The sequence below is a fragment of the Mytilus galloprovincialis genome, chromosome 10 (assembly GCF_965363235.1).
Source record: "Mytilus galloprovincialis chromosome 10, xbMytGall1.hap1.1, whole genome shotgun sequence".
NCBI classification, from domain to species: Eukaryota; Metazoa; Mollusca; class Bivalvia; order Mytilida; family Mytilidae; genus Mytilus; species Mytilus galloprovincialis.
In genome coordinates, this window is record NC_134847.1 from 17,946,333 (window position 1) to 17,970,151 (window position 23,819).

Sequence of the window (23,819 nt, forward strand, 5' to 3'; positions counted from 1 at the left end):
AATGATATCATTACATGAAACTGAAAGTGCATGTGCATGTGCAAATTAAGAAAATTATTTTCTTGTGTTGAAAATTGAAATAGCTATAGATACCAGTATAGTTTCAAACACGTGTTCTAAGAATATTTATCATTCATTTCTATGTGAAAAAGTCCGTGTAGTACTATACATAATAGCATTAAGATTTTAGCTTTAATAAAAGAAGAAAAAAAAAACACCCTATTTTCTTCTTCCAAGAAGAGAAGAAAACAGTTACTCTTTCGTCGACGTTATCTTTGAACATCCGTGATTGACTTGACATCATAAAGGATCATCGTCAACGTTACCAAGTTAGATTAACGAACAGTTGATCATTAGAAAGACATCACCGTTGAGCTGGTAAATGTGTGTTTTCTTCTCCCGTATCATGTGCACTGTTTCTGCAATCTGACATGCCATTAGTATAGTTACATCTAGTCATTCTATGGAGAAAAGTTTCTTTGGATTATCTTGCAAAAGTAGTGAGTAGCAAAAAATATCCTGCCAGCCGCCGGATTGTTCCGTGCCGGAACCCGGGATTGAACCGGGGGCCTTTAGATCTTCAGTCTAACGCTCTCCCAACTGAGCTATTCCGGCTGACATGGATTGTTCTGCAATTAGGTGCATTTATAAGTATTGAGCTGTTAGACCAATGATATCATTACATGAAACTGAAAGTGCATGTGCATGTGCAAATTAAGAAAATTATTTTCTTGTGTTGAAAATTGAAATAGCTATAGATACCAGTATAGTTTCAAACACGTGTTCTAAGAATATTTATCATTCATTTCTATGTGAAAAAGTCCGTGTAGTACTATACATAATAGCATTAAGATTTTAGCTTTAATAAAAGAAGAAAAAAAAAAACACCCTATTTTCTTCTTCCAAGAAGAGAAGAAAACAGTTACTCTTTCGTCGACGTTATCTTTGAACATCCGTGATTGACTTGACATCATAAAGGATCATCGTCAACGTTACCAAGTTAGATTAACGAACAGTTGATCATTAGAAAGACATCACCGTTGAGCTGGTACATGTGTGTTTTCTTCTCCCGTATCATGTGCACTGTTTCTGCAATCTGACATGCCATTAGTATAGTTACATCTAGTCATTCTATGGAGAAAAGTTTCTTTGGATTATCTTGCAAAAGTAGTGAGTAGCAAAAAATATCCTGCCAGCCGCCGGATTGTTCCGTGCCGGAACCCGGGATTGAACCGGGGGCCTTTAGATCTTCAGTCTAACGCTCTCCCAACTGAGCTATTCCGGCTGACATGGATTGTTCTGCAATTAGGTGCATTTATAAGTATTGAGCTGTTAGACCAATGATATCATTACATGAAACTGAAAGTGCATGTGCATGTGCAAATTAAGAAAAATATTTTCTTGTGTTGAAAATTGAAATAGCTATAGATACCAGTATAGTTTCAAACACGTGTTCTAAGAATATTTATCATTCATTTCTATGTGAAAAAGTCCGTGTAGTACTATACATAATAGCATTAAGATTTTAGCTTTAATAAAAGAAGAAAAAAAAAAACACCCTATTTTCTTCTTCCAAGAAGAGAAGAAAACAGTTACTCTTTCGTCGACGTTATCTTTGAACATCCGTGATTGACTTGACATCATAAAGGATCATCGTCAACGTTACCAAGTTAGATTAACGAACAGTTGATCATTAGAAAGACATCACCGTTGAGCTGGTAAATGTGTGTTTTCTTCTCCCGTATCATGTGCACTGTTTCTGCAATCTGACATGCCATTAGTATAGTTACATCTAGTCATTCTATGGAGAAAAGTTTCTTTGGATTATCTTGCAAAAGTAGTGAGTAGCAAAAAATATCCTGCCAGCCGCCGGATTGTTCCGTGCCGGAACCCGGGATTGAACCGGGGGCCTTTAGATCTTCAGTCTAACGCTCTCCCAACTGAGCTATTCCGGCTGACATGGATTGTTCTGCAATTAGGTGCATTTATAAGTATTGAGCTGTTAGACCAATGATATCATTACATGAAACTGAAAGTGCATATGCATGTGCAAATTAAGAAAATTATTTTCTTGTGTTGAAAATTGAAATAGCTATAGATACCAGTATAGTTTCAAACACGTGTTCTAAGAATATTTATCATTCATTTCTATGTGAAAAAGTCCGTGTAGTACTATACATAATAGCATTAAGATTTTAGCTTTAATAAAAGAAGAAAAAAAAAAACACCCTATTTTCTTCTTCCAAGAAGAGAAGAAAACAGTTACTCTTTCGTCGACGTTATCTTTGAACATCCGTGATTGACTTGACATCATAAAGGATCATCGTCAACGTTACCAAGTTAGATTAACGAACAGTTGATCATTAGAAAGACATCACCGTTGAGCTGGTAAATGTGTGTTTTCTTCTCCCGTATCATGTGCACTGTTTCTGCAATCTGACATGCCATTAGTATAGTTACATCTAGTCATTCTATGGAGAAAAGTTTCTTTGGATTATCTTGCAAAAGTAGTGAGTAGCAAAAAATATCCTGCCAGCCGCCGGATTGTTCCGTGCCGGAACCCGGGATTGAACCGGGGGCCTTTAGATCTTCAGTCTAACGCTCTCCCAACTGAGCTATTCCGGCTGACATGGATTGTTCTGCAATTAGGTGCATTTATAAGTATTGAGCTGTTAGACCAATGATATCATTACATGAAACTGAAAGTGCATGTGCATGTGCAAATTAAGAAAATTATTTTCTTGTGTTGAAAATTGAAATAGCTATAGATACCAGTATAGTTTCAAACACGTGTTCTAAGAATATTTATCATTCATTTCTATGTGAAAAAGTCCGTGTAGTACTATACATAATAGCATTAAGATTTTAGCTTTAATAAAAGAAGAAAAAAAAAAACACCCTATTTTCTTCTTCCAAGAAGAGAAGAAAACAGTTACTCTTTCGTCGACGTTATCTTTGAACATCCGTGATTGACTTGACATCATAAAGGATCATCGTCAACGTTACCAAGTTAGATTAACGAACAGTTGATCATTAGAAAGACATCACCGTTGAGCTGGTAAATGTGTGTTTTCTTCTCCCGTATCATGTGCACTGTTTCTGCAATCTGACATGCCATTAGTATAGTTACATCTAGTCATTCTATGGAGAAAAGTTTCTTTGGATTATCTTGCAAAAGTAGTGAGTAGCAAAAAATATCCTGCCAGCCGCCGGATTGTTCCGTGCCGGAACCCGGGATTGAACCGGGGGCCTTTAGATCTTCAGTCTAACGCTCTCCCAACTGAGCTATTCCGGCTGACATGGATTGTTCTGCAATTAGGTGCATTTATAAGTATTGAGCTGTTAGACCAATGATATCATTACATGAAACTGAAAGTGCATATGCATGTGCAAATTAAGAAAATTATTTTCTTGTGTTGAAAATTGAAATAGCTATAGATACCAGTATAGTTTCAAACACGTGTTCTAAGAATATTTATCATTCATTTCTATGTGAAAAAGTCCGTGTAGTACTATACATAATAGCATTAAGATTTTAGCTTTAATAAAAGAAGAAAAAAAAAAACACCCTATTTTCTTCTTCCAAGAAGAGAAGAAAACAGTTACTCTTTCGTCGACGTTATCTTTGAACATCCGTGATTGACTTGACATCATAAAGGATCATCGTCAACGTTACCAAGTTAGATTAACGAACAGTTGATCATTAGAAAGACATCACCGTTGAGCTGGTAAATGTGTGTTTTCTTCTCCCGTATCATGTGCACTGTTTCTGCAATCTGACATGCCATTAGTATAGTTACATCTAGTCATTCTATGGAGAAAAGTTTCTTTGGATTATCTTGCAAAAGTAGTGAGTAGCAAAAAATATCCTGCCAGCCGCCGGATTGTTCCGTGCCGGAACCCGGGATTGAACCGGGGGCCTTTAGATCTTCAGTCTAACGCTCTCCCAACTGAGCTATTCCGGCTGACATGGATTGTTCTGCAATTAGGTGCATTTATAAGTATTGAGCTGTTAGACCAATGATATCATTACATGAAACTGAAAGTGCATGTGCATGTGCAAATTAAGAAAATTATTTTCTTGTGTTGAAAATTGAAATAGCTATAGATACCAGTATAGTTTCAAACACGTGTTCTAAGAATATTTATCATTCATTTCTATGTGAAAAAGTCCGTGTAGTACTATACATAATAGCATTAAGATTTTAGCTTTAATAAAAGAAGAAAAAAAAAAACACCCTATTTTCTTCTTCCAAGAAGAGAAGAAAACAGTTACTCTTTCGTCGACGTTATCTTTGAACATCCGTGATTGACTTGACATCATAAAGGATCATCGTCAACGTTACCAAGTTAGATTAACGAACAGTTGATCATTAGAAAGACATCACCGTTGAGCTGGTAAATGTGTGTTTTCTTCTCCCGTATCATGTGCACTGTTTCTGCAATCTGACATGCCATTAGTATAGTTACATCTAGTCATTCTATGGAGAAAAGTTTCTTTGGATTATCTTGCAAAAGTAGTGAGTAGCAAAAAATATCCTGCCAGCCGCCGGATTGTTCCGTGCCGGAACCCGGGATTGAACCGGGGGCCTTTAGATCTTCAGTCTAACGCTCTCCCAACTGAGCTATTCCGGCTGACATGGATTGTTCTGCAATTAGGTGCATTTATAAGTATTGAGCTGTTAGACCAATGATATCATTACATGAAACTGAAAGTGCATGTGCATGTGCAAATTAAGAAAATTATTTTCTTGTGTTGAAAATTGAAATAGCTATAGATACCAGTATAGTTTCAAACACGTGTTCTAAGAATATTTATCATTCATTTCTATGTGAAAAAGTCCGTGTAGTACTATACATAATAGCATTAAGATTTTAGCTTTAATAAAAGAAGAAAAAAAAAACACCCTATTTTCTTCTTCCAAGAAGAGAAGAAAACAGTTACTCTTTCGTCGACGTTATCTTTGAACATCCGTGATTGACTTGACATCATAAAGGATCATCGTCAACGTTACCAAGTTAGATTAACGAACAGTTGATCATTAGAAAGACATCACCGTTGAGCTGGTAAATGTGTGTTTTCTTCTCCCGTATCATGTGCACTGTTTCTGCAATCTGACATGCCATTAGTATAGTTACATCTAGTCATTCTATGGAGAAAAGTTTCTTTGGATTATCTTGCAAAAGTAGTGAGTAGCAAAAAATATCCTGCCAGCCGCCGGATTGTTCCGTGCCGGAACCCGGGATTGAACCGGGGGCCTTTAGATCTTCAGTCTAACGCTCTCCCAACTGAGCTATTCCGGCTGACATGGATTGTTCTGCAATTAGGTGCATTTATAAGTATTGAGCTGTTAGACCAATGATATCATTACATGAAACTGAAAGTGCATGTGCATGTGCAAATTAAGAAAATTATTTTCTTGTGTTGAAAATTGAAATAGCTATAGATACCAGTATAGTTTCAAACACGTGTTCTAAGAATATTTATCATTCATTTCTATGTGAAAAAGTCCGTGTAGTACTATACATAATAGCATTAAGATTTTAGCTTTAATAAAAGAAGAAAAAAAAAAACACCCTATTTTCTTCTTCCAAGAAGAGAAGAAAACAGTTACTCTTTCGTCGACGTTATCTTTGAACATCCGTGATTGACTTGACATCATAAAGGATCATCGTCAACGTTACCAAGTTAGATTAACGAACAGTTGATCATTAGAAAGACATCACCGTTGAGCTGGTAAATGTGTGTTTTCTTCTCCCGTATCATGTGCACTGTTTCTGCAATCTGACATGCCATTAGTATAGTTACATCTAGTCATTCTATGGAGAAAAGTTTCTTTGGATTATCTTGCAAAAGTAGTGAGTAGCAAAAAATATCCTGCCAGCCGCCGGATTGTTCCGTGCCGGAACCCGGGATTGAACCGGGGGCCTTTAGATCTTCAGTCTAACGCTCTTTTTTTTTTTTATCTTTATTAAAATCAAACATCACATTACATAAATAAAATCATTGAAATGTATCTATCACAGTTGAGTTACACAATACAATACATTTCTAATTACATAATACAAATTCTATTTTACAGTTATCTAAGATTATAGTTCATTAGTACATCAGAGATCAAATATAATCACATCACTGTCTGTTTTCTGCAGTATAGAATTATGCAGTAGGAAATGTTTTTCAAATATGTTGCTCATATTCTTCATTTGACACAAATATTCATTAAAATAAGTCACATAATGCTTCAATGTGTATTGAAAAAATCTTAAAATATCAATATTCTTCACATTATTTTTTACAAGATTTCTTCTTCTAAATATACAGTAACGTGCAACTGATAACATAAAGTTAACAAAACTGGCATTCACACCATTGATTGTCACAGTTAAACCGAGCATAAATATTTGTTCATATACAACAGAATTCACTTGATCTGAATCACAAGTATCTAATAATAACTCTACTTTTGTAATCAAATACTGATGAAAGTCATATAATTCAGAACACTTTATAAACAAATGCATAATATCTTCTATTTCATTACAACAAATATCACACAAATCATTATCTACCAACTTCATTTTTAATAAACGTTCGTTTGTAAATATACAACAGTGAGCTATTTTAAAATCAAGCTCCGTCATTAATGACGGTTTCCAAAACATATTAACTATTTTCCATACTTTATGCATAATACTTTCATCATCTTGAAAGATATTCATCCATTTGTCAACAGATTTTGGTTGCTGACACAATTTATCTATAACAAGACAATATAACTGTTTTGATGAACACATCTTAAAATCAACAAGTTTACAATTCATATTCAAATTAATGTCAATGTTTCTATTGTTTGTTCTATGATACACCTCAGTCCCTACAGTTTTAGTCCACAATTCTGGTAAAGCAGACTGAAGTGATCTATAACGTTTTATAATACTATCTATATCATATTCATCATTCCCATTAGCAACAATTTCTACAATAGCGTTTAGAGGTAAAAACCCAGGTTTCACCTCATAACAAATGTCTTTCAACTGAATTATTCCAGCCTCTATAAAATCATTCCATAAAATTGTTTTCCCACATATCAAAATTTCTGAATTACAAAACAACGGTTGATTATAAATATTTTCAACTGTATAATCAAATGACACATTTTCTCGTATAAAGCAAAATGATTTTAACATTTCTTTGTATATCACAGGAATACAAGACATATATTTATCTTTTAATGACATGAATACAATGTCTTCTGCCAATTTCATATTCAATACTTTGGAAATAAAATACCTAAATATGTCTTTCCATATTACTTTATAATCTTCATTTAAAAATCTGGCTAAAAACTTCAATCTAAAAGCACAAATTTTTGATTTAATATCAGGCAGTTGTAAATCACCTTTGTTTTTATCACAAATAATAGTATTATACTGTACAAGGTGTGCACCACCATTCCACACAAAGTTAACACATAGTCTCTTCATTTCATCAATAGCCCATTCAGGCATAGAAGTAACAAATAAATTATACCACAATCTAGACATTAACAGAGAGGTTATTACATTTACTCTACCATGTATTGTCAATTTTCTTTGTATCCACATATTTAATAACATCTTGATTTTATTTAGTTTTCCTCTCCAATTCAATTCATTACATACATGTTCATTTTTGCCAATATAAACACCTAATAACAAAATTTCATTTTCACAAATTTTGAGACCATGGCAATTTTGTTCATTTTCTGTCATACAACCTTTCCCAATAGGCATTATTTCTGACTTTTGCCTATTTATTTTAGCACCAGAACATTTACCATACAATTCAAATACATTAAATACTTCATCAATTGACTTCTTATCAGATACAGTTACAGTAGTATCATCAGCATGTTGAAACATTTTACACACTTTTTCTGACATTGGAATATTGATTCCGGAAATATTACAATTATTGCTAATCATACATTGTAAAGGCTCAGCTGCCAAAACATATAACAGAGCACTAATTGGACAGCCTTGTCTTATCCCATTCTTAATAGCAAAATACTTGGTTAAAAAACCATTACATTTTACAGAGCTATTTATTTCATTATAAAAAATTGTAATCCATTTAATAAAACTTTCACCAAAACCAAATTTCTTTAATACACTTAACATGTACTCATGACTAAGCCTATCAAAGGCTTTTTCTTGGTCAGCTTTTACAATATATCCTTCCATATCATCATTTTCTACTAAAGTTATAATATCTCGTACATTTGCAATACTATTAGAAATATCTCTTCCTACTATACAACATGTTTGATTTTCAGACACTATTTTTGGCAATACTTTTTTAAATCTATTTGCCATGACACGAGCTAAAATTTTGTAATCAACTTGCAGTAATGAAATAGGTCTATAATTTTTAATACCTCTTTTATCACCTTTTTTCTTAAAAATTAAACTGATAACACCAGATCTCATTGATCTTGATAAAATACCTTCATCATAAACAGCATTAAAAACTTTATATAAAATCTCTCTAAGTGAATCGTAAAAAGTACAATAAAATTCTGTAGTAAGTCCATCTGAGCCTGGGCTCTTATTCTTAGACATCGATGATAAGGCCTCAGCAATTTCATTAAATGTTATATCTGAGTCACAAATCTCTTTATCATCGTCATCAACCTTTTTATCAACATGTTGTAAAAAATCACATAGTTTATCAGTTTCTATCTCAACACAAGAGTACAACTCTTTGTAAAAATTATATTCAATATCTAAAATTCCATCAGTATCATTTACAATTTCATCATTTACATTATACAATTCTTTCACAGAATTACTTTCCTGTCTATACTTTTCTAAGTTTAGAAAATATTTTGTATTTTTGTCACCCTCTGTAGCCCATGTGGCTTTAGATCGTAAAATAGCACCTTTACATTTATCTAATTCATATTTACTAAGATCTAATTGCAATGTTTCTAATCTAGTTACATCTATATCTATACCACTTGCTTGTAAAGCACATAACCTTTGTATTTTATTTTGTATATAAAAAAATTCCCTTTTCTTTTCCTTAACTAAATCTGAAGAAAAAACTTGAGAATATCTCTTAATTCTATATTTCAAATTATCCCACCAAATAAGTGGTTCACTGTCATATAAAGAACAATTCATAGATTCAACTATAATCTCTTTAACTCTTTTTACATAATTTACATTTGACAATACAGTATTATTCAACACCCATATTCCAGGGCCTCGTTCAACAACACAAAAGTTAAAATTCATAAAAACATATGTATGATCACTAAAGCTTGTTTCATTATAATACACATTTTGTACATTTGGTGATAAGGATTTACTAATTAAAAAATAGTCTATTCTACTCTGCTGCAATATATTATTACATATTCTTTTCCAAGAAAATATTTTTTTACATTCATTTCTTGCTCTCCATACATCATATATATTACAATTACACATGGTTTTATTTAATTCTCTATATGCCTCATCAATACAATGTTTAGATTTACCTCCTTTGTCTAAGTTTGACAGAGTTGTATTAAAATCTCCTCCTATTATAACATTTTGTAAATTTTCAATATAACTGTTAACAAACTTAAAATATCTTGCTCTTTCTATACAATTATTAGGTGCATAAACAGATACAAAATTAAAAATTTGACCATCTGTTTCATATGAAACATGTATAAACCTTCCTTCATCATCTTTATATACTAATTTTGTTTTATCTTTTACACTATTGGCAACCATGATAGCAACACCTTGCCTACTATTATAACCATTACATTCATATATTTTCCCTTCATACATATTTTGTATTCCATCAACATATGATTTATCCCAGAAAGTCTCTTGCAACAAAGCAAAAGTAGCCCTTCTATCATATAAAACAGATACAAAATTTTGAAAATTATTCACATTTTTTAAACCATTACAATTAAACGAACAAATCAGCACCATTATAATACAAATAAAATAATAAAATTTGTTATCCATTTTTATTTTTATTTTCAGACACCTGAGAGCTTCTACCAGCATTAACATTAGGTTTAGGATTCAACGGCGACCTTCTTGTAAGCTTTCGTTGTTGCTTTTTATATTTTCTAAGCTCTTTAGCAGAGAGAGAAAACACATCAACCTCTTCGTTTGTGTTACCTCCTTCATCCATGTTTTCTTCAACACAGACAGAGGAGTCATCATCACCATCACCACTACCACCCTCTGTGTTGTTTAATGTAACATCACAAAGGGTGTCGTTTCGTTTTTCCCAATGATCGGGATCAAAATCTCCAAAATCTAAATCTTCATTAACAGCTTCTTCACCTAGAAGAGTGCTATCTCCGTTACGTTTAACTTTTTTGCCAGTTTTTTCATCTTTTTTCTCTTCCTCAACGGCACTAACACTAGGAGCAGAGATATCAACACCATCATCATCTTTCACATCTACATCAGTATTTTCATCTGACTCGGAACAATTATCTTCCGAATTAGCAATTTTTCTCTTTCTTGTCTCATGCTGTACAATATTTTCCATGTGCACGGCGGCTTCAACAATCAATTCATTTTTGTTATTATGAATATCATCCACCAGACCTTCACTTTCTGGTACATCAACACTTTTAACCTCGGTTTGTTCTGACACTTCATTATTGGTTTGTTCTTGCGAAGTACTCATATCGTTGACTCCCGTTGCTTCCACGTTGTTAACCTCATTCACGCAACTACATGCGATTTTATTACAAACATTGCACTTAGCAATGATTGGCTGCGGTCGCGTTTTCAAATTGTCTCCCTTCTTACATTTACATTTCAACGGTAGTTCATGACAATGTTCACACTTTGCTGCACGACACCTTCTCGCAACATGACCCTGTTCTCCACAACCACCACAAATAATGTAAGGACAGTTTTTGTGAACATGTTCAGGTGAATAGCATTCTGAACATACCTTTGTCTGGTTATTGTGAACACATTTGTAATACTTTGTGTTTTTACCAACCTTAAAAGGCATACTCCATGGAAGTGCAATAATATGAGGTGGAAAAACACATTTGACAAATCGCGTTCCATCGGCTACCTGCGTACCCGGTACAACTCTTCTAAATACTGGTGAAACGATTTTAATTCCCCTATCTCTTAACATGTCTATAATATCGTCATCCTCAATGAATGCTGGGATGTACATGAAAGACACAACTGTCGTATCTGAGTACATTAACGAACATTCGTAATCTTTGTCTAAAATCTCAACTCCACTAAGTATTTTTGTTGCATTAGACTTTGAGTCAAGCGTAACATCGTACGAAGAGGTATCATCCTTAACCACAGCAAGAACAGAGTTCAAACCTGTGACATGCTCAATTGCCCTTATCACAGAAATTGCTTGCACATTTTCTGTTGATATTCCTATAACACGAATAGTACAGTCTCTCGAATATCTTTTTATCTCCATGACATAATTTTCTTTACTCTTAGGAACTTTCTCAGGCCCTTTCCCAAATCCTTGTGGTCCTTTTCCAAAATATTCATTTGCGCCGGTCATTTTGGTTTTTCGAAAGCAAGTTCACCCCTAAACAGACGAGTGCACCGCTCCACCCCCCTTTCACCAAACGACTAAATCGCCGGTGTAAGGGGTTTAAATGTTAAATAATTGTTAATAAATACTCGTATTCATCAACGGAAGTATAACAATGTTTGAAAATACCTTTCAATATGAAATTAAGTCCATTTATACACTGAAAACAGCAAAATCACATCGGAGGAATGTAAACAACATATACGTCCGGCTGTGCTTCATTCAGCTCTCTCCTCAGTCTAACGCTCTCCCAACTGAGCTATTCCGGCTGACATGGATTGTTCTGCAATTAGGTGCATTTATAAGTATTGAGCTGTTAGACCAATGATATCATTACATGAAACTGAAAGTGCATGTGCATGTGCAAATTAAGAAAATTATTTTCTTGTGTTGAAAATTGAAATAGCTATAGATACCAGTATAGTTTCAAACACGTGTTCTAAGAATATTTATCATTCATTTCTATGTGAAAAAGTCCGTGTAGTACTATACATAATAGCATTAAGATTTTAGCTTTAATAAAAGAAGAAAAAAAAAACACCCTATTTTCTTCTTCCAAGAAGAGAAGAAAACAGTTACTCTTTCGTCGACGTTATCTTTGAACATCCGTGATTGACTTGACATCATAAAGGATCATCGTCAACGTTACCAAGTTAGATTAACGAACAGTTGATCATTAGAAAGACATCACCGTTGAGCTGGTAAATGTGTGTTTTCTTCTCCCGTATCATGTGCACTGTTTCTGCAATCTGACATGCCATTAGTATAGTTACATCTAGTCATTCTATGGAGAAAAGTTTCTTTGGATTATCTTGCAAAAGTAGTGAGTAGCAAAAAATATCCTGCCAGCCGCCGGATTGTTCCGTGCCGGAACCCGGGATTGAACCGGGGGCCTTTAGATCTTCAGTCTAACGCTCTCCCAACTGAGCTATTCCGGCTGACATGGATTGTTCTGCAATTAGGTGCATTTATAAGTATTGAGCTGTTAGACCAATGATATCATTACATGAAACTGAAAGTGCATGTGCATGTGCAAATTAAGAAAATTATTTTCTTGTGTTGAAAATTGAAATAGCTATAGATACCAGTATAGTTTCAAACACGTGTTCTAAGAATATTTATCATTCATTTCTATGTGAAAAAGTCCGTGTAGTACTATACATAATAGCATTAAGATTTTAGCTTTAATAAAAGAAGAAAAAAAAAACACCCTATTTTCTTCTTCCAAGAAGAGAAGAAAACAGTTACTCTTTCGTCGACGTTATCTTTGAACATCCGTGATTGACTTGACATCATAAAGGATCATCGTCAACGTTACCAAGTTAGATTAACGAACAGTTGATCATTAGAAAGACATCACCGTTGAGCTGGTAAATGTGTGTTTTCTTCTCCCGTATCATGTGCACTGTTTCTGCAATCTGACATGCCATTAGTATAGTTACATCTAGTCATTCTATGGAGAAAAGTTTCTTTGGATTATCTTGCAAAAGTAGTGAGTAGCAAAAAATATCCTGCCAGCCGCCGGATTGTTCCGTGCCGGAACCCGGGATTGAACCGGGGGCCTTTAGATCTTCAGTCTAACGCTCTCCCAACTGAGCTATTCCGGCTGACATGGATTGTTCTGCAATTAGGTGCATTTATAAGTATTGAGCTGTTAGACCAATGATATCATTACATGAAACTGAAAGTGCATGTGCATGTGCAAATTAAGAAAATTATTTTCTTGTGTTGAAAATTGAAATAGCTATAGATACCAGTATAGTTTCAAACACGTGTTCTAAGAATATTTATCATTCATTTCTATGTGAAAAAGTCCGTGTAGTACTATACATAATAGCATTAAGATTTTAGCTTTAATAAAAGAAGAAAAAAAAAAACACCCTATTTTCTTCTTCCAAGAAGAGAAGAAAACAGTTACTCTTTCGTCGACGTTATCTTTGAACATCCGTGATTGACTTGACATCATAAAGGATCATCGTCAACGTTACCAAGTTAGATTAACGAACAGTTGATCATTAGAAAGACATCACCGTTGAGCTGGTAAATGTGTGTTTTCTTCTCCCGTATCATGTGCACTGTTTCTGCAATCTGACATGCCATTAGTATAGTTACATCTAGTCATTCTATGGAGAAAAGTTTCTTTGGATTATCTTGCAAAAGTAGTGAGTAGCAAAAAATATCCTGCCAGCCGCCGGATTGTTCCGTGCCGGAACCCGGGATTGAACCGGGGGCCTTTAGATCTTCAGTCTAACGCTCTTTTTTTTTTTTATCTTTATTAAAATCAAACATCATATAATACAAATAAAACAAAATATAAAATCAATTGTCCTTGATTGTTCTCATTATAGCTATATGCTATACTTTGTATTCACAATACTGTTATTTCTCATTTCAGGTACACAATAATTATTACAATTTAAAGACTAGAACATTGTCTGTTTCTTCTAACAAAGGGTTATCCATTACAAACTTTTTTTGAAATATATGACTCATATTATGACATCGACAGAGATAGACATACATATATGTTACATAATGTTTTAATGTATATTTAAATAATTTTATCAAATTTACACTAGAATAACCACTATTCAACAAGTTTCTCCTTCTGAAGATACAAAATCTGGCAACAGACATAAAAAAATTAAGAAAAGAATCATTCACACCTTTCATATGCCATCTCAATCCCAAAATCAATAGTTCCTCACTTCTTACTAAACTAATCTTATCTGAATCACAGTTTTCAAATATTCTAACTAATAAGGATGACAAATAATTATGAAAATCTTCAAGTTTATCACAATTCATAAATATATGCAGGATGTCTTCCTTTTCACTGCAACACACTTTACAGATATTATCATCAACTAAACCTATCTTTTGAAGTTTTACATTAGTAAAAATACAGTTATGTAACACCTTAAAGTCTAACTCAACCAAATTAGAAGGTTTCCAATACATATTGACATGTTCCCATATTTTACTGAATGCTTCAGAACTCACATCAAATTCTGATTTCCATAACTCAATACCAACAGGTTCTTCAACAATATTTTCCAACATAATAGTATATAATGTTTTAGTACTACATAATTTCAAATCATAATGCACATTTTTACAAATAATTGAAATGTCTATTGTTCTTGGTATAGATATTCTGTGAATATCAGTGTTCACTGTGTTTTTCCATTCTACAGGTATAACATTCAACAAGTTTCTATATCTATCAACTACATATTGTACATTAACATCTTCATATACAACTTGAATCATTTCAACTATAGCATGATCAGGCAAGAAACCAGTTTTTACTTCAAAACATATATCTTTGAGACAAACAATACCAGCACCTATAAAATCGTGCCATACAATTGTTCTGTTATTAAAAACAATATTTGGATTAACAAACAAAGGCTGGTCATAAATATTTTCTACAGACAATGGAAACTCTATTTGTTTCCTTATACAATTCAGTGCTTGAAAAAATTCTTGATAAACAACAGGCAGTTTTTTCAATTCACAATTAGGTATCACAGTATAAAAAACATTATGACAAAGTTTCATCTCATAAATTGAAGATACAAAATACTTAAATGTGTATTTCCATAACACTTCATATTCATCATCTAACAATCTACCTAGAAATTTTAGCCTAAAAGCATAAATTTTACATTTGATATCAGCAACATTTAAACCACCTCTACTTTTATCATCTACTATACAGTTGTATTTTACTAAGTGACATCTATTTTTCCATATAAAATTCACACAAAGTCTTTTTATCTCTATATAAGCCCATTCAGGTAATGCAGTTACAAATAAGGCATACCAAAATCTAGATAACATCAGTGAATTAATTACACTAACCCTGCCATGTATAGTTAATCTTCTCAACAACCATATGTTGAGAAGGGATTTTATCTTAACTATCTTATTTTTCCAATTCATTTCATCACACATTTTTCTATTTTTTCCAATAAAAACTCCTAACAGTTGAAAATAATCTTCACAAACCTTAAGACCAATATAGTCTTTTTCTACTGCAGATAAAGTACCAGTACCTAAACATAATATCTCTGATTTTTGTCTATTTATTTTAGCACCTGTTGCTTTGCTATACAAATCAAATTCCTTAAACACTTCAGGAATTGATTCCTTATTACATAAAGACAAAGTTGTATCATCAGCATGTTGATAAATCAAACCAATCTTATTACTATTTGGGATATTAATTCCCTTTATATTTACATTTTGTACAATTTTACAATGCAGAGGTTCTGCAACAAGTACATACAATAAAGCACTTATAGGACAACCTTGCCTAATACCATTCTTTATAACAAAATACTTTGTTAAAAAACCATTACATTTCACTGCACTATTTATACCATTATAAAATATGCTAATCCATTTCACAAATCTATCACCAAAACCAAATTTCTTCAGTACTTCTAACAGATAAGTATGACTAACTCTATCAAAAGCATTTGCTTGATCTAATTTTAAAAAATATCCCTCAAGATCATCTCTTTCAACAAGTTCCATAATATCTCTTACATTTGAAATATTATTTGAGATATCTCTTCCAATAACACAACAAGTTTGATCTTCAGAAATTATCTTTGGTAATACATACTTTAATCTGTTTGACATTATTCTTGCTAAAATTTTGTAATCTACTTGTAATAAAGATATTGGCCTATAATTTTTCAAAAAATTCCTTTCTCCTTTTTTCTTATAAACTAGACTTATAATTCCACATTTCATTGATCTACTTAAAATACCTTCTTCTTCAATAGCATCAAACAATTTCAGTAACACATATTTTAATTCAGAATAAAATTTACAATAAAACTCTACAGTTAGTCCATCTGAGCCTGGACTTTTATTTTTAGACAACTGATTAATAGCTTTACATAGTTCATCTTCTGTTACATCATCATTACACATAGTGTTATCATCCTCATTTACTGTTTTTGTAACATAATTTAACAATTCTAACATCTTATTTTCATCAGTAGTTACACATGAATATAAGTCACTAAAAAAACTATGTTGTAATTCTAAAATACCTTCAGTATCTGACACAGTATCACCATTTTCATTTAACAATTCTTTTATAGCATTACTCTCTTGTTTATACTTTTCTAAATTTAGAAAGTATTTTGTGTTTTTATCAGACTCCACAGCCCATATAGCTTTAGCTCTTAAGACAGCTCCTTTACACTTTTCTATTTCAAAATTTGACAGTTCTAATTTCAGACTTTCTAATTTGGCAATATCAATTACCATACCACTAGCTGCCTTTGAACAAATATTATTAATTTGCCTTTCTAATTTATAATACTCTCTCTTATTTTGTTTAGCTAAATCAGATGACAATATCTGAGAATATCTTTTAATTCTATATTTTAAATTATCCCACCAAACTAAAAAATCTCTATGAAATAATTCACTTTTTTTTTCTTGTGATATAATATCTTTGACTCTTTGAACATATTCTTCATTAAACAACAATGTATTATTCAAAACCCAGAGTCCAGGACCTCTTTCGATACATGTACAATTTAAATTCATGATAACAAAAGAATGGTCACTCATACTAGTAACATTATAATACAAACTTTGTACAAAAGATGACATATTCCTACTTATAAGAAAATAATCTATTCTACTTTGTTGTAGTTTACCCTCTGAAATTCTTTTCCAGGAAAATATTTGACAATCTGGGTTTCTAGCCCTCCATATATCATATAAATTATTATCATTCATCAATTTAGAAAGTTTTCTATAGGGTTCATCATTCATATGACATGTTTTACTCCCTCTATCTAACACAGACAAAGAAGTATTAAAATCACCTCCAATAATCAAATTATCTAAATCTTTAGTATAATCTATCACAAAATCAAAGAAGTTACATCTATCAGAAACGACATTAGGTGCATACAAAGAAACCAAATTCACCAATGTATCATTCTCATGATAAGTCACATGAATAAATCTACCTTGTTTATCTTTATAAATACATTTTATTTTATCTTTATAATATTTGCTAACTAGAACAGCTACACCCTGTCTGCCATCCGTACCATTACTATAATAAATATCACCTTCATACATATGTTTCATACTTTGAATGAAACCATCATCCCAAAATGTTTCTTGTAGTAATACAATACCAAATTTTCTGTCTTGTACAATACTTAGAAATCTTTGTAAATTTACAACATTTCTCATACCATTACAATTCAAACTACATATAACAACCATTACAAAAAATATTAAACAATGACATATATTTCTATCCATTTTTACTTCTTGTTTTTTTTTTTGGACAAATTTCTAACAGTTTGACTATTCAGATTTGGAGCAACATTAAGTTTTCTCCTCCTATCTTTCATTTCTTTTTTTCTAATTTTTTTCAACATTTTAACACTAATACATTTTTCCTTTCCACTATTATTAATTTTACTCTCTGTATCTAACTCCACATCAGAACAGACAAGTGATTCCGTATAACTACTTGCACCTTCAACAATGACTTCTTCGTCATCATCTAAGGTGCTATACTCATCATCTATATTTATCGACTGCTCCTCTGTTGACATCTCTTCATTACACTCCTCTGTTACAACAACGTCAACAGAAGAGCATTCTTCATTTTTTTTCTTTTTCACAACATCATCAGAATCACTGTCTGCTCTCTTGTTTTTCTCTTGAACCTGTTCAATAGCATTACTATCATCATCACAATCATAACCATCATCAAAAATTTCTTCATCTCTGTCCAATTTCCTCTTCCTACTGTCTTCCTGTATTCCACCACTATTGACATGTACCTCTGCTACAATAGTTTTAACATTTTTGTGAGAATCATCTACTATTTTCAACTCTGTTTGTTCATCCTCATTTATGTTTTCACTACTTTCTGCATCATCATCCTTAACTACCTCATTTTCATCATTGTTATCCTTATCACCATCAATGTTTTGATCCATACAGGTACAATCTTTCAACAAATTCGAGCAATTTGCACAATTACATTCACATGGTTGTCTTTCACAATCCTGACATGGACACACGCATGATTCTTCATGGCAGTACATACAGCTACAAACACACGGGTAAAGTTCACATTTTGAACAAACACAGCTGCATACCTTATTGCCACAGACTCTACATTTGCAATTACAAAAGAATTTGCCACATTCTTTACAATTTTTTGACGCATGAGGTGTCCTGTCCTCCATTCCAGGAGCAACCCGAGCACAAACACACAATAGTGGTAAATTACTGCACGACTTGCATTTTGTTGCTTTACAATACCTCTTTGAATGTCCAACCGCACCACAGCCATAACATTCAAAATGAGGACAACTATTTTTCATATGATCCGGCGATGAGCATTCCGAACATACTTTTGTTTGATTGTTGTGTTTTAGTCTGAAATATTTTGTATCAGATCCTATTTTGAACGGTATTGTCCAGGGTAACGCTACTAAACCTGGAGGGAACTTACATCTCATGAACCTAGTACCATCCGCAACTTGTGTACCAGGGACAGTTCTTCTATAAATCGGAGATACGACATTGACTCCTTTTATGGCTAATTTAATACGAATATCTTCATCTGGAACATAAGACGGCAGTTTCATAATAGACACAACAGTAATATCTGAATGCATCAAGCTTACTGAATATTCCCGACTTCCGATAGATACACCACCCATCATCTTTAAAGCATTCTGTTTACTATCCATAGTGACATCGTACGACGATGCATCATGCTGAACCACAGCTAAAACAGTATTAAGACCTGTGATAGTCTCAACTTCTTCAATAATTAATCTCTCTTTAACCACATTTGTATTTACCCGTTCAATCCTTATAGTACAATCCCTTGAGTACGCTTTATCTCCAACAACATAGTTCTGTTTCTGTCGATTCGGAGATCGAAAACGTTTATTAGTCACCTTATCCATTTTTCCGAACGCAAAACACAAATTCAGAAAAACGAAGTAAGACACGATACTGTCCCCTTCAAACTAAATCCCCTCCCCCTTATCCTGTTTGCCGATAAACAGGAATAAGGGTACTCAAATAAGTCAAAATACAGTCAAAAACGTTCTTTTTGCATTAATAAATACTATGTACAACAATTCGAGTGGAAAACATTCATCCAAACTCACCAATTTCGGAATTTTTATAGAGTCCTATAAACACTACATCTTGACCTTTCGGTGCGTTCGAACCATCCCCATTCAGTCTAACGCTCTCCCAACTGAGCTATTCCGGCTGACATGGATTGTTCTGCAATTAGGTGCATTTATAAGTATTGAGCTGTTAGACCAATGATATCATTACATGAAACTGAAAGTGCATGTGCATGTGCAAATTAAGAAAATTATTTTCTTGTGTTGAAAATTGAAATAGCTATAGATACCAGTATAGTTTCAAACACGTGTTCTAAGAATATTTATCATTCATTTCTATGTGAAAAAGTCCGTGTAGTACTATACATAATAGCATTAAGATTTTAGCTTTAATAAAAGAAGAAAAAAAAAACACACCCTATTTTCTTCTTCCAAGAAGAGAAGAAAACAGTTACTCTTTCGTCGACGTTATCTTTGAACATCCGTGATTGACTTGACATCATAAAGGATCATCGTCAACGTTACCAAGTTAGATTAACGAACAGTTGATCATTAGAAAGACATCACCGTTGAGCTGGTAAATGTGTGTTTTCTTCTCCCGTATCATGTGCACTGTTTCTGCAATCTGACATGCCATTAGTATAGTTACATCTAGTCATTCTATGGAGAAAAGTTTCTTTGGATTATCTTGCAAAAGTAGTGAGTAGCAAAAAATATCCTGCCAGCCGCCGGATTGTTCCGTGCCGGAACCCGGGATTGAACCGGGGGCCTTTAGATCTTCAGTCTAACGCTCTCCCAACTGAGCTATTCCGGCTGACATGGATTGTTCTGCAATTAGGTGCATTTATAAGTATTGAGCTGTTAGACCAATGATATCATTACATGAAACTGAAAGTGCATGTGCATGTGCAAATTAAGAAAATTATTTTCTTGTGTTGAAAATTGAAATAGCTATAGATACCAGTATAGTTTCAAACACGTGTTCTAAGAATATTTATCATTCATTTCTATGTGAAAAAGTCCGTGTAGTACTATACATAATAGCATTAAGATTTTAGCTTTAATAAAAGAAGAAAAAAAAAACACCCTATTTTCTTCTTCCAAGAAGAGAAGAAAACAGTTACTCTTTCGTCGACGTTATCTTTGAACATCCGTGATTGACTTGACATCATAAAGGATCATCGTCAACGTTACCAAGTTAGATTAACGAACAGTTGATCATTAGAAAGACATCACCGTTGAGCTGGTAAATGTGTGTTTTCTTCTCCCGTATCATGTGCACTGTTTCTGCAATCTGACATGCCATTAGTATAGTTACATCTAGTCATTCTATGGAGAAAAGTTTCTTTGGATTATCTTGCAAAAGTAGTGAGTAGCAAAAAATATCCTGCCAGCCGCCGGATTGTTCCGTGCCGGAACCCGGGATTGAACCGGGGGCCTTTAGATCTTCAGTCTAACGCTCTCCCAACTGAGCTATTCCGGCTGACATGGATTGTTCTGCAATTAGGTGCATTTATAAGTATTGAGCTGTTAGACCAATGATATCATTACATGAAACTGAAAGTGCATGTGCATGTGCAAATTAAGAAAATTATTTTCTTGTGTTGAAAATTGAAATAGCTATAGATACCAGTATAGTTTCAAACACGTGTTCTAAGAATATTTATCATTCATTTCTATGTGAAAAAGTCCGTGTAGTACTATACATAATAGCATTAAGATTTTAGCTTTAATAAAAGAAGAAAAAAAAAAACACCCTATTTTCTTCTTCCAAGAAGAGAAGAAAACAGTTACTCTTTCGTCGACGTTATCTTTGAACATCCGTGATTGACTTGACATCATAAAGGATCATCGTCAACGTTACCAAGTTAGATTAACGAACAGTTGATCATTAGAAAGACATCACCGTTGAGCTGGTAAATGTGTGTTTTCTTCTCCCGTATCATGTGCACTGTTTCTGCAATCTGACATGCCATTAGTATAGTTACATCTAGTCATTCTATGGAGAAAAGTTTCTTTGGATTATCTTGCAAAAGTAGTGAGTAGCAAAAAATATCCTGCCAGCCGCCGGATTGTTCCGTGCCGGAACCCGGGATTGAACCGGGGGCCTTTAGATCTTCAGTCTAACGCTCTCCCAACTGAGCTATTCCGGCTGACATGGATTGTTCTGCAATTAGGTGCATTTATAAGTATTGAGCTGTTAGACCAATGATATCATTACATGAAACTGAAAGTGCATGTGCATGTGCAAATTAAGAAAATTATTTTCTTGTGTTGAAAATTGAAATAGCTATAGATACCAGTATAGTTTCAAACACGTGTTCTAAGAATATTTATCATTCATTTCTATGTGAAAAAGTCCGTGTAGTACTATACATAATAGCATTAAGATTTTAGCTTTAATAAAAGAAGAAAAAAAAAACACACCCTATTTTCTTCTTCCAAGAAGAGAAGAAAACAGTTACTCTTTCGTCGACGTTATCTTTGAACATCCGTGATTGACTTGACATCATAAAGGATCATCGTCAACGTTACCAAGTTAGATTAACGAACAGTTGATCATTAGAAAGACATCACCGTTGAGCTGGTAAATGTGTGTTTTCTTCTCCCGTATCATGTGCACTGTTTCTGCAATCTGACATGCCATTAGTATAGTTACATCTAGTCATTCTATGGAGAAAAGTTTCTTTGGATTATCTTGCAAAAGTAGTGAGTAGCAAAAAATATCCTGCCAGCCGCCGGATTGTTCCGTGCCGGAACCCGGGATTGAACCGGGGGCCTTTAGATCTTCAGTCTAACGCTCTCCCAACTGAGCTATTCCGGCTGACATGGATTGTTCTGCAATTAGGTGCATTTATAAGTATTGAGCTGTTAGACCAATGATATCATTACATGAAACTGAAAGTGCATGTGCATGTGCAAATTAAGAAAATTATTTTCTTGTGTTGAAAATTGAAATAGCTATAGATACCAGTATAGTTTCAAACACGTGTTCTAAGAATATTTATCATTCATTTCTATGTGAAAAAGTCCGTGTAGTACTATACATAATAGCATTAAGATTTTAGCTTTAATAAAAGAAGAAAAAAAAAAACACCCTATTTTCTTCTTCCAAGAAGAGAAGAAAACAGTTACTCTTTCGTCGACGTTATCTTTGAACATCCGTGATTGACTTGACATCATAAAGGATCATCGTCAACGTTACCAAGTTAGATTAACGAACAGTTGATCATTAGAAAGACATCACCGTTGAGCTGGTAAATGTGTGTTTTCTTCTCCCGTATCATGTGCACTGTTTCTGCAATCTGACATGCCATTAGTATAGTTACATCTAGTCATTCTATGGAGAAAAGTTTCTTTGGATTATCTTGCAAAAGTAGTGAGTAGCAAAAAATATCCTGCCAGCCGCCGGATTGTTCCGTGCCGGAACCCGGGATTGAACCGGGGGCCTTTAGATCTTCAGTCTAACGCTCTCCCAACTGAGCTATTCCGGCTGACATGGATTGTTCTGCAATTAGGTGCATTTATAAGTATTGAGCTGTTAGACCAATGATATCATTACATGAAACTGAAAGTGCATGTGCATGTGCAAATTAAGAAAATTATTTTCTTGTGTTGAAAATTGAAATAGCTATAGATACCAGTATAGTTTCAAACACGTGTTCTAAGAATATTTATCATTCATTTCTATGTGAAAAAGTCCGTGTAGTACTATACATAATAGCATTAAGATTTTAGCTTTAATAAAAGAAGAAAAAAAAAAACACCCTATTTTCTTCTTCCAAGAAGAGAAGAAAACAGTTACTCTTTCGTCGACGTTATCTTTGAACATCCGTGATTGACTTGACATCATAAAGGATCATCGTCAACGTTACCAAGTTAGATTAACGAACAGTTGATCATTAGAAAGACATCACCGTTGAGCTGGTAAATGTGTGTTTTCTTCTCCCGTATCATGTGCACTGTTTCTGCAATCTGACATGCCATTAGTATAGTTACATCTAGTCATTCTATGGAGAAAAGTTTCTTTGGATTATCTTGCAAAAGTAGTGAGTAGCAAAAAATATCCT

The 23,819-nt window shown here is 33.4% G+C and overlaps 15 non-coding genes across 15 annotated transcripts; all 15 read right to left on the reverse strand.

Moving 5' to 3' along the window:
- Positions 1-542: 542 nt before the first annotated feature.
- On the reverse strand, positions 543-615 carry Trnaf-gaa (transfer RNA phenylalanine (anticodon GAA)). Its single transcript has one exon. It is a non-coding gene; the product is annotated as a tRNA-Phe (tRNA).
- A 597-nt stretch (positions 616-1,212) lies between these two features.
- Positions 1,213-1,285, reverse strand: Trnaf-gaa (transfer RNA phenylalanine (anticodon GAA)). The gene has a single exon. It is a non-coding gene; the product is annotated as a tRNA-Phe (tRNA).
- Positions 1,286-1,882: 597 nt separating this feature from the next.
- Positions 1,883-1,955, reverse strand: Trnaf-gaa (transfer RNA phenylalanine (anticodon GAA)). The gene has a single exon. It is a non-coding gene; the product is annotated as a tRNA-Phe (tRNA).
- A 597-nt stretch (positions 1,956-2,552) lies between these two features.
- Positions 2,553-2,625, reverse strand: Trnaf-gaa (transfer RNA phenylalanine (anticodon GAA)). The gene has a single exon. It is a non-coding gene; the product is annotated as a tRNA-Phe (tRNA).
- A 597-nt stretch (positions 2,626-3,222) lies between these two features.
- Positions 3,223-3,295, reverse strand: Trnaf-gaa (transfer RNA phenylalanine (anticodon GAA)). Its single transcript has one exon. It is a non-coding gene; the product is annotated as a tRNA-Phe (tRNA).
- A 597-nt stretch (positions 3,296-3,892) lies between these two features.
- Trnaf-gaa (transfer RNA phenylalanine (anticodon GAA)) lies at positions 3,893-3,965 on the reverse strand. The gene has a single exon. It is a non-coding gene; the product is annotated as a tRNA-Phe (tRNA).
- A 597-nt stretch (positions 3,966-4,562) lies between these two features.
- Trnaf-gaa (transfer RNA phenylalanine (anticodon GAA)) lies at positions 4,563-4,635 on the reverse strand. Its single transcript has one exon. It is a non-coding gene; the product is annotated as a tRNA-Phe (tRNA).
- A 596-nt stretch (positions 4,636-5,231) lies between these two features.
- Positions 5,232-5,304, reverse strand: Trnaf-gaa (transfer RNA phenylalanine (anticodon GAA)). Its single transcript has one exon. It is a non-coding gene; the product is annotated as a tRNA-Phe (tRNA).
- Positions 5,305-12,458: 7,154 nt separating this feature from the next.
- Trnaf-gaa (transfer RNA phenylalanine (anticodon GAA)) lies at positions 12,459-12,531 on the reverse strand. Its single transcript has one exon. It is a non-coding gene; the product is annotated as a tRNA-Phe (tRNA).
- A 596-nt stretch (positions 12,532-13,127) lies between these two features.
- Trnaf-gaa (transfer RNA phenylalanine (anticodon GAA)) lies at positions 13,128-13,200 on the reverse strand. Its single transcript has one exon. It is a non-coding gene; the product is annotated as a tRNA-Phe (tRNA).
- Positions 13,201-20,490: 7,290 nt separating this feature from the next.
- Trnaf-gaa (transfer RNA phenylalanine (anticodon GAA)) lies at positions 20,491-20,563 on the reverse strand. The gene has a single exon. It is a non-coding gene; the product is annotated as a tRNA-Phe (tRNA).
- A 596-nt stretch (positions 20,564-21,159) lies between these two features.
- Trnaf-gaa (transfer RNA phenylalanine (anticodon GAA)) lies at positions 21,160-21,232 on the reverse strand. Its single transcript has one exon. It is a non-coding gene; the product is annotated as a tRNA-Phe (tRNA).
- A 597-nt stretch (positions 21,233-21,829) lies between these two features.
- Trnaf-gaa (transfer RNA phenylalanine (anticodon GAA)) lies at positions 21,830-21,902 on the reverse strand. The gene has a single exon. It is a non-coding gene; the product is annotated as a tRNA-Phe (tRNA).
- Positions 21,903-22,500: 598 nt separating this feature from the next.
- Positions 22,501-22,573, reverse strand: Trnaf-gaa (transfer RNA phenylalanine (anticodon GAA)). Its single transcript has one exon. It is a non-coding gene; the product is annotated as a tRNA-Phe (tRNA).
- Positions 22,574-23,170: 597 nt separating this feature from the next.
- Positions 23,171-23,243, reverse strand: Trnaf-gaa (transfer RNA phenylalanine (anticodon GAA)). Its single transcript has one exon. It is a non-coding gene; the product is annotated as a tRNA-Phe (tRNA).
- Positions 23,244-23,819: the final 576 nt, after the last annotated feature.